Source organism: Cydia pomonella, chromosome 1 (assembly GCF_033807575.1).
Source record: "Cydia pomonella isolate Wapato2018A chromosome 1, ilCydPomo1, whole genome shotgun sequence".
Taxonomy (NCBI): Eukaryota; Metazoa; Arthropoda; class Insecta; order Lepidoptera; family Tortricidae; genus Cydia; species Cydia pomonella.
The window spans coordinates 28,853,196-28,864,541 of NC_084703.1; the positions used below are offsets into that span (position 1 = coordinate 28,853,196).

Genomic DNA, 11,346 nt, shown 5'->3' on the forward strand with positions numbered 1-11,346 from the left:
TATTACATGTTAATTAAATACACGTCTCAATCCTTTTGTGCATCAACTGCTGAATGTACCTACAATACCTAACAAGTTAAAAACCATGCAACGTGGCTTAGTAAAAAAATTACAATAGTAGGTACGAAATTGGCCGCTTAACTATCAGGAAATTATGTACAACGATTTTCGTTGTTCTTGTGTTCTTGACGATTAAATACTTTAAATAAAAAGGAAAATGCACCAATAGTACATTATTGCAGAGGCCGAGAAGAATAATTCGTGGATGAGTTTCGATTTTGTCGGACGACGCGAAGCGAAGAGATTAAAAATATAAAAGTAAATAAAACAAATATAATGGTTTGAATTTTTATAATTTGAGTTTGACCATAATGAAGAACTTCCCGTACTATTTTTGCTACAGTAAGGTGAACCTTTCCAAGCATATTGGATAAAAAACTATTTTCTTCCTGTTAATATATTATTATCGTACATAGTTTTTTTTATCTTACATTAAAAAAGCACTTACGTTTTAATGAGCATTACCTAGCTACATAATCGCTTTGCAATATTGTTCTAAAAACACATAACACAAATAATGTATAAATATATCTAATAGATGAAAAAGCTTAATTGACAAGATAGTACCTAAAATACCTATGTACCAAAAAAGTACCTAAAGGTCAGAATCAATTGTGTTGAAAAAATCCACATAACCTGTGATCGAGGTACATATATTATTAAAGACGCTGCTAAAATCTACTTACAAAATGCCTCGAACTCGAAAACCTGCAAGGCAACTTTTTTTTATCTGCAAGGAAATCACAATCGAAAACTAAAATATAGCCGATCAAAAAATTGTAAGTAATCCAGTTTGAATACCGCATTAATGCCCACAATGCAATAACTTACCAAGGTGCAGCCACTTATTTTTCAAATTAAAATGTTGAAAACTATCGGTAAGTTTAAGTGGCGGTCCAGCTTATTGAATCAATCACTCACTTAAATTACAATCGTTTTTAAAATCAATTCACTACTATCACATATATAACGGAATTTATTGTAATTCACGTCGTCATTTAAAAAACGAGAAAATAAAGAGTTTAACGTTATTGGGCAAAATAAAATAGCGAAGTTTTAGCGGGCGCGCGGGCAAAGGGTGTCCCAGGACGCGGGCGAGCGGAGAGCGAGCACGCCGGCGGCCCCCTTGCGAGTGCCGCGGCCCGCACCTGTCCGACGCGCCACACAGGCGCGCCCGGCGCCCCTGTGTGCACGGACAAGACTTGCGCAATTAATTGAAGTTGTTGATGTAGGTACTATTTTATTTTCCCACTTAAGTGTGCCGACCGTGTTGAAACATGACTTGTTGCGTATTAATCTTTGTCTTTGCTACGCGAAGAACGTCATTTACGCAGCGACCTGACAGAGAGCTATTTAGGGTTCCGTAGTCAACTAGGAACTCTTGTAGTTTTGCCATATCCGTTTCTCTGTCTATTAGTACTAAAAAGCAGCAATTTGGCATGAGTACATACATGCGATGCGCTGCTGCTGATTCGCACGTACATCGGTGGCGGGGGCTGTTACCGGCCCTTTGGCGACTTCCTGCCCTTGGGCGGGGTGGCTGCCGCCTAACATTCGCATTCTGGGCCTTTCTTCAATTTTACGGTAGGAGGTTGGAGGATTGGCAGTGCGTTTCTGCTTTTTATATACCTCTGACGTCGTTCACTTCCGTTTTTGCCATGTTTGCTCCCCAGTGTCTCAACATGACAGAGGTCGTAGGGGCAGTAGTTATTTAGGAATTGGGCGCTTTCGTAAAAGCAACATCTCTCCTGTTAAAGCAAAGACGTTTTCCATATATATTTTCGTACACTGATCCGTCTGTTGCTATCTCTATTGCACGCGCATAATTATATTGCTGTCCCGCCTCATGAACCCGTGATGCTGGTTGTCAATGTCACTGTGCAAGCTTGACAGCAATTTAATTATTCACGTGCAATAGAGATAGCAACAGGCGGGTCAATGTACGAAAGTCTATATGGAAAGCGCCTCCACTTTAACCATGTCTCGGCTGCCCTAAGCAGAAAACAAGTATCTCCAACATTTTCGAAAACTGTTTTTGTGAAATGATCTGTATTTTTCAAAATATTGGCGTTTTTAAAATCCAAGACTATTTTTTGTCTCTGTATTGTACGTAAAATTCAAGTATATGTCCCATTTCTACGCTAAATTCAAGTAACTAAAAAGAGATACTTGTAGATGATTCATATAGATGACGTGCTTTTATAGTACGGTCAAATTAACTCAAATTTCACTAAAGTCAGGAACTAATTCTAAGGACTAATAAAATCACTACGGATTGTTTTGTATGGGCTAAAAATCGAACTTTATACAATCGTTACTAAATTCACCCCCCCGGAAAGGGGTGAAATCGGCTGAAAATAATGTAATGGTTATAACTAAGAAGAGAAAAAAGGTGTACTCGGTGTAATTTGGCGTACGTTTTACAACACTTATATCTAAATTCGCACGTGTTATTTATGTTAATTTAAGCTACGGAACAGGTAAAAAAAAATACAACATTAAAAAAAAACTATTTTGGCCATTGCGGGTCTGGGGAAAGTAATGTACTCGGTGCAAATTGAGTAAATAATTAGAAAAAATATCTAAATCCAATGTCAAATTCGCACCATGGTGCGACACCCGGAAAGTAGTTTTTCATGTTTTACTGTCGTTGTACTTCGGGGGAAATTTTAATACTATTGGAAATTGATGCAATCATATTCATTTGATTTTGTTTAAATTCGCACTCCATAAAAAATTGGCATTTTTATACGGAACATGCAGTTTTGTAATCAAGTACCAAAAACGTAGACCAATAAATACACAGAAGCGACAAGCGCGTGATTAGTGGCAAGAGAAGGAACGCGCGTAGATGCACCGACGAAGCACGGCTCTTGAGGCACGAGTAGTGGCATGTACTGCAAAAATAGTAGGGTTTCTGAGTATGCAGACAGACAGTCAACAAATTAAATACAGGTACGCTCAATGTTTATTAAATTCGAAAAATCGCGTTTTTCCATATACTTACGAAAACGTTAGACTACTTAGTTCACTCAATGATTGTTTAAAACAATAGTTCCGTTTTAATGCCAGAAGAAAGATTTGTGCTCGTTGCCCGTCAAAAGTGTCAAACAAACTGTCTCGGAACAATCGCTGCGCGTAGGGTTTGAGATCCGGATATCCGAAATATCCGGATATCGGGTCATAAGATCCGGATATTACGGCTCCGTTAAATATGGTTATTGACCTATAACCGGAACAATTTTCTCAATGAATAATTTCATACCATTTTGTTATTTAAATATAGTATTTTCATATATTTAATCAATTCAAATACTAACAGCACATCAATTTTGATAGGTACATACAGGTGTCACGCAGTAACTTTATACAATGAATGCGAATGTTGCTTAATGCAAACATTAGATCATTGGATATCCTGATGACTTGGGGCTATAGGCTCAAAACAAAAGCAACCTGAAGGCCAAGGCTAGGATAGTAGAGTAGGAAGGAGAGAAAATTGGTCTGATAATCAACCACTAGAATATCTCCAAATGAATAGGGCTAAGATGGTCGGCTCTTTATCATTTGTCATGAAGGGCATAGTGACAAGTGATAAAAATAGAACCATGCTGCCACCGCAGATCGAAAAGAAAAGACCTACCTAAAGTAATCGGGAAGAGGAGATAGATGTTCGAATCCAAAATGCCCTAAGATGCTCAGCAGCGCTTCGCCGAGTTCTAGTGTCCAAGCTGATCAGTAGACTGTCCATGATTCAAGTCTATAAGACAATAATTAGATTTTGATGAATGACATCGGTAAGTATTACACTTGGACTCTGAATCAGAAAAAAAAAGAACAAGTTCTTAGTGAAGAAGACGAAATTCTGGCGGAATATTCTGGGACCTATCAGAGATGAAGATAGAGAAGGTGAAAGCGTAGGTAAAATAGGGAGCTAGAGTAGCTAGTTGCGGCACCCAATATAATTAGCGAGATTATAGCCGCACGACTTCGCAGGCTTGGTCACTTGGAGTGGACGGGAGAGAATCGGGCTGTGAAAAGATATACCGCAGGAGCGATGTAGCCCTAAAACGCCCTCGGAGTATCCAACTAGCGTGGAGTGGTGCAGAATAGAGCAGAGTGACGTTGTTCTTGTATCAAAGGCCAAGATTCTTTTTGGGTCACTGATCCAGTGAAGTAAGTAAGTATTGCTTTCATAGTTAGTATTTCATGACGAATGAACACGAGGTGAGGCATTGGATGTATTTCCAACTATGCACCAGCTAATCCAGATATAAACCCTCCTTATTAAGTACGGTTTTAGAGATAACATTATGTTAGCTATTATAGTAATCAAGTAATCATTTAAAATTAGTTGGGGTGATATCATTGTATTAAAACATAGTTATTTCTGTGTTATCTAAATCAGTTTATTCGGATATTTATTTTGGTGGATATTCGAATAATTAGAATATCACAATATTCTAATTGCAAACCCTACATATAACTTCCCAGTAGGGACACAAATAGGTAATGTAAATACTGCGAGGAGGATCTTGTTTAGGAAAAACCAGAGCGATCGAGTATATTCCTTCAACAGGATGCTCTCCTACAGCATATAAAAAGGGCTTAACAGACCCACATTGGGACCAATTTACCTGAATAGCGACCTACAAATGCTAAATTCTTGCAACTAGGCTTGGCGAAAGAAAAATGATGGACCAGCGTACACCTCTGCAAGGAGCTATTGTCTTGCAAGTGCAAAGAACGCTGTACAGGGTGTGGGGGAGTAAAACACGGATTTAAATACACTATGCTTTGCGCATGCGAAGGTGCATGCTCTGGGACAAAATAATACGTAAAAAAATAAATATTTTTGTTTAATTAGTGTGTAACTTTAATTAGCTAGATCCGGAGTAAATTACAATAAAACGATCTCAGTATTCTTAATTTTGATAATAATACTTTTATCGAAAATATTACTTTACTATAAATATCGTTCAGCAAGTTACCTTTACTTAAACATCATTTGCCTTTCAAATTGTATTGAAACAGCCATCCGACTCTTGGTGGTGTCATCCGGTATGGAACAAAAATAGTGTAATTTGCTTGTTTATAAACCGATTTTCAAAATTTTAATAGAATTTTATAGCTTATTAATATAGCATTCATAATATATTCTTGATACAATGTCTTCCTGTAAAGTTACTAGTAAAGTTGATGAAAACAAAAAACGGATTTTTTTTCGGGAATATTTAAATAAAACTTAAAATTCTCGCAAATTATGGTATTTACAAGGTCAAATGTATAAACGATATTGTAGCGCATTTAATTTTGCTTTTTATGACACCCCACACAAGCTTACATGTGATATACTTGCTGTGGTATACGCAATATTCTGAACACGGCACCGGCCATTTTGATGACGTCATAACTGGTGACTTAACCACGTTAGAAACTGTCTCCCGATGGTTTTTTAGTCAGAATAACATGCTTAACAACATACTAAAATATGATGCTGGTTTCATAGGCACCTTTTGGGCCCTATATGACCATAAGGGAAGCGACTTCATATCTACTCGTATAACATTTTTTATACAATCAAACACATTTGAATAAGTAGTCGATAAAGCAGTCAAACAACGATAGATTATTAATGTAACATGACATCACTATTTTTGATCTCACATAGACAATTTACGCACAAAATTGCATTTCATTTTTGGTCGCACTTTTGAAGTTAGACAGTCGTTCTTGATATCCTATTTCTATGTATCCGGATCCGAAAAGTTGTCGGATATTGCAAACCCTAGCTGCGCGCTGCGCTATCTCCCCGCCCCGCGCCCCGCGCCACGTGCTGCCAACCACCTTCGCTTGCAGTTCATTGCGATTAATTCTATTTACTTTTTGACAAACTTCCGGTGAAAAAAATCTATTTTTTATTTAGTGCAAATGTAGTGTCATTAGATAAGTACCGTTTTTAAAATTTTCACGTCTCTCTTAATTTCCCCCGAAGCACAATGTACAAAATAATTAAAAATACATGTTCCATAATTTGCCCAGGCGTGCAAAGTTAACTGAATGTTTATAATGCTTTAAAAAGCTTAACTTGAGATTGCACCAACCGACTGACTTATCCTCGAGCCGCAATCGAAAAAAAAATTTTTTTTAGGGTATCATACATTGCACATCTTTTTAATTAAGATATACTATGCACCAAGGTGTTCTCTATACACTACTTAGCTTGAACCTAATAGCTTTTAATTTACTCCAAAATTACGGCAGTTTATAGTTTATACCTAAAATTTAACGGTCTTCCGTACATAATAGAAACGGTGCAACTCGGGGGAATCAATCTAGTTGCGCCATCTAACAAATCCAAAAAAAGCACGACTACACGACTTACTTCCATACTTTTTCTTAACTTGACTATACTATTACCGTAGAGGTTAGCAACTAGAATGATTGTTAAAACTATTAATTTTCCTTAATTTGTCGAAAACAAGTTATAAAAGACGTTGGAATGTATCTGATAGGTACATAGCAACGGGTAAGACGAAAAATTTAAAATTTTACTAATAATATGTTAAAATAATATCTATAAGTACTGTTGAACTATAATAATTAGTTTAGCACAATCGTAAAACGAGTATCTCCTAACAAAATCTGCGATTCAGGTTAAAAATTTGTGATAATAGTTATATACAGTAGGTACTTTATTTGAAGGCTTACAATACATAGAAAACAAGTTTGCTAAGCAATATGCGTCAAAGGCCTGCAAGTGAAGAGCCTAGTAAGTGAGTTTTATAAATTGCGCCTCTTTACTTAGCCGCTGGCAGGAGTGGCGGGGCAGCGCTAACAGTATCATGATAGCGTTGTTGGACAGGTGGGACTCTCCTCTGCTGCAGCGGTGGACAAAATTCCACTCTGTAGCGAAATAAATATGTAGGTTAAAGTTAGTTAGTAATTCCACTAACACTTTTTTAAGTTAAATGTAAAGGTAACTAACAACTATGGATTTTCTATCCGAAATAAAATCATTTTATTTATTTATTATAAAGAAAAAGTGTAGTAACAAATAATTTTATCTGTATTGTGTACATTAATAAACAAACAATATTATTAATGAATAAACAGAATACTAGAATTCATTGGATATGCGCCATATAAGAATTACTAATAATGTTTCAGCTGTTAGAGACATTACGAGATTACCTATAGCAAAGAAAATTGAAATAATTTACAAATTAGTTCCTCTTATGCTGTATCTGTGCTAAAGATTTTGGAACAAATTAAAAACAAAAAACATCTCACTCAATTTAATTGACCAAAAGGGAAAGATTTTATTAAAAAAATGCCAAAAATTTAATTTTTATAAATACACTCATGCGCCAACTGTTTAATCCTTTCAAAGAAGTCGATTCGTCAAAGTGAATATTTTTTATCCAATCTTGAGGAGTGCGAAGAGATTCACCCATCACCTTTATTTTACCTCTATTTATCTTATTATATTTTATTTTCATATATATTAGAGGTATATATAATACAAGCAAATTTTCAGCTCGATACGACTATAGAAAATGTAGGTAATACCGACTGGAAAGATCTAATTACACTGTTACTTTGTTACAAGTAAAGTGAATTGAAGTGTGTTGACATGATTTTATTTAGAACGACAAACACTCCCATATATTTTAACGGTCTCCTAGCTGAGACGGTACCCTGCCTATAAAAGCAAGAGGTCCCAGGTTACAGTCCCCGATAGGCAATTATTTTTGTGTTCAAGTACCTATGTGTATCGTCACCAAATACCCATTGTAGGTACAAGTTTGCTTAATTTGGGACTAGGTTGAACTTAGGTCGACCACCGAGAATTGTCCTCAAATATTGATTTTTATGGACGCACCAGGTCTCACCACGCTGGTGAGTCCATAAAAATCTATCAATATTTCTATCAAACACGTCCGTCTAATGGGAATGGGACTGTAAAAAAAAGGAAAGTTCGGAAGCAGGATCCTGCACCACCCATCCACGAGGACGTAAAACGGGTTTACTGAAGGAATGGGACATCATTTCACATAATAATCTCTAGAAATTAATAAAACCGATGAAATATGTACCAATTAATATGTGTCAGAAGGTCCGAGGATGCCAGTTATTTAAAAGAAAAAAAAATATTTAAAAAAAACTATAATGTATTTAAGTGATTTTTTTTCTAACGGGAATTTTTGTGTCATCAGAGCAGAAAGAAATAAAAATATGTTTTTAGGTAGGTTATATTATAGCTTTCATTTGATACCATTTTCGTCAGGATCGTATGAAAATTGGAAAAGTTATTGAGCGGAGAACCAAATATGTGAAATATTTTAGAAGTTACAGTGCTTGCTATTTAAAAGCTAAACACGAGATACTTAAATTTGTGTAGAATGTTTCTGAGATTTTCGGGCAGTTATCTACACAAAAAACTAATTTAGCCTGTACAAAGTATAATTTAAAAGAATATCAAAAAATAAACTCTGTACAAGCTTAATTTTATCACTCTTAGTATAATAGCATAAACAGATATTACATTTGAGACAAAATATCTAAAAAACGAACAAATTACGTTTAAAGTACATATGGTGCTACTTTACCGCACTAGTGCGAAAATTAGCATATTACGTTACTGTATCGAACATTTAAAGGGTCATATGTACTGTAAAACGTTGTACGATACATGTGCGAATAGATAATCCGCAACTCGTGCCGATTTAAAACACTCCCTTCGGTCATGTTTTAATTTATCGCCACTCGTTTCGAATTTCCTATTTTTCGTACTTGTGTCGTAATGTACTATTTTTTGCTCTTCTCAAAAATTTGTCAAAACCGAGAACTTGTTCTCTGATTACGGCAGCCGAATTAAATATCCTCGACCGAACGGGTCGTTACATTGTGGTTCAAGACTTTCATCCACTGTCTCAAGAATTAGTAAGTAAATTATTCAATATTTACCTATCGCCGCGGTAAAGCCTAAACTTTACCGAGCCATCGTCGCTTAAAGTTCAAAATGAACGATGATTATTCAACATTTAACAGGGCAAGGCATTCAACAGGGCTTTTCGCAATATGCTTTGGTAAATAATTGGTTCAACCGGTAAAACCTGGATTTTACTGGTAAAAGTGGTATAATAAAAACTAGTCCTCCGATAATATAATAATGAAAACCTTCCGTTAACGTAAATTGGTAGGAATAGTTGGTGGATAGGTCAACCCTATGGTAGGAATAGTTGGTGGCTAGGTCATTGAAAACGAATAGAGATCTTGGAAAACCATTTTACTTTATGAATACTTTCGAAAATAGTTCCGATAGACCAAAAAAATGTTTGCCCTCTTTAACTTTTGAATGGTTCAATGAAATCTATTTCGAATATGATTCGGCTAAGCCGTTTTTCAGTCTTCGCAAAGTGATTTATATTAAAAGGACGTAAGTAGGTAAATTTAACCATTTTAATGCTATCTACCGACAACTGACGCAACATGCTCTTGGCCGGTTTTTGAATTAAATTATTAGTTAGGTACTAGCTTTCAGTACTCGTAGCTTTATGTTCATTTGTTCATAAAGAAATCTTTAGGAAATTAGCAGTAGGTTATGAAATATCTACCGGATATTGTTTGGCCATCTTTTATAAATTCCCACACTATCCTAACAAAACAATGCCTGTTTTTTCTCTATAATCAAAGTTGATGTGATTAATTTACGTTTTACGCTTTTTAAGCCAGCTGAACTTTTAGCTTCAAACCACAATGGATGATCATCATCATCATTGGCATTTGCGTCTATTGCAGATGACGTATTTATTTATTTATTGAAATACAATTTTACAGCATTACAGCTAAGGGGCGCCATTGCGCTGTAAAATTAAGTAGTAATAGAGCTATAAGCTAGGTAAGTAATAAAATTATATGATAAATATGACAATAATTAAAATGCTTAATCTCAATAACGTAAAAAATCTTTAAAAAGTTTATGATTTTTGTCAGCAAACAAGTCGCAGTCATTTGCAAAAAATAAAAAAAATGTTGAGGAGTGTCCGGGAGCGGACGATTGGGGAATACTGGTGTGCTAACGTATGAAAGGTTCCATTTGCTAGGAGGCGATGGTTACGACCACACAAGTAGTTGTCGGGAACTTATGTGTCTTAGTTGACTTATGGTGTAACGCCGGTGAGACACCGTTTTATTGGAAAATCCACAATGAATCACTATTATATATATTATTGTGTCAGTGAGCTGAAGTGGACGCAGTGAACGTTGTAATTAAAACAATGCAAACATATCGGTTTTTGCCTTGTGGCTGCACCCTTTGTGTTGTAGAGCTACAATAAACAAAATATTTCTTGTTAAGTACATAATTACGAGTATATATGTACTTATAAGACAAAACATAATCCTTTAGTTATTTTTATATTAAAACGACAATGATAAGTGTTGTCATAAATTGTAGGAGAAAGCATTTATGCATGCCACTACATACGGATTTTCCAATAATTGTAAGTGGGTGGGTGGGTGTATACATGCACGAATATAAAGTTAGATTTCATATCGGAACATGGATAATTCAATTTCAATGGAGTACCGTAGCGCAGAGTTACGGAGCGCAATATTGTTTTGAGTGGCTCCAATAACTGCTACGGTAAGTATAAGTATTATAACTACATACCCCACTACGGGCTATGAAGTTTGTAGCGACCAGTCGCTCCCAGGGTGAAAAGACGATGCGTCCTTACGCTTCTACCACTAAACCCTTTTCAAGGAGAATTGGAACTTAATATAACTATAACCTCTAGCCGCTCACTATATATGAAAAATTGACAATGGAATTTGAATCAATTATAGGTATTTTTTTGTAAACGAATATATATAAACAAATGCAGCTCTATTCCATTTAATAATTATTTTCAACACACTTGCTCAAAACGGCGTTTTTATTCCACCGATTTTTGGCTCATAATCCTAGATATTAAACACGCGTGCTTTTTCAGTATATTATAACACTCGTGCTTTTTCATTATATTATCCGACTGAGTTAATAAGGTAACTGATTGATAATAATACGTGTATACATAGAATCGGAGCCTTCTTAATTTGGTCGAGTAATACATTTTTTTAACCAACTATTAGGTTTCATATGTAGAGGTTTTATTACACCAAACATAATTTATAGATTAAATTATCTCGTAAATAACATTAATGAATAAACATAACATTTTGTCGATTTAATCTGCATCCGTCGAATAGAAATACGAAAATATTCGCTATTTTACAAAA

At 35.5% G+C, this 11,346-nt stretch overlaps 1 protein-coding gene across 1 annotated transcript in view; it reads right to left on the reverse strand.

Moving 5' to 3' along the window:
- LOC133519182 (5-hydroxytryptamine receptor 2A) overlaps positions 1 to 3,293 on the reverse strand; it is a 98,450-nt gene extending 95,157 nt beyond the window's left edge. The window contains exon 1 of the mRNA XM_061853149.1: positions 892 to 3,293. The gene's annotated coding sequence lies outside the window, so the exon portion shown is untranslated. The remainder of the gene's footprint in view (positions 1 to 891) is intronic.
- Between the last annotated feature and the right edge of the window lie 8,053 nt (positions 3,294 to 11,346).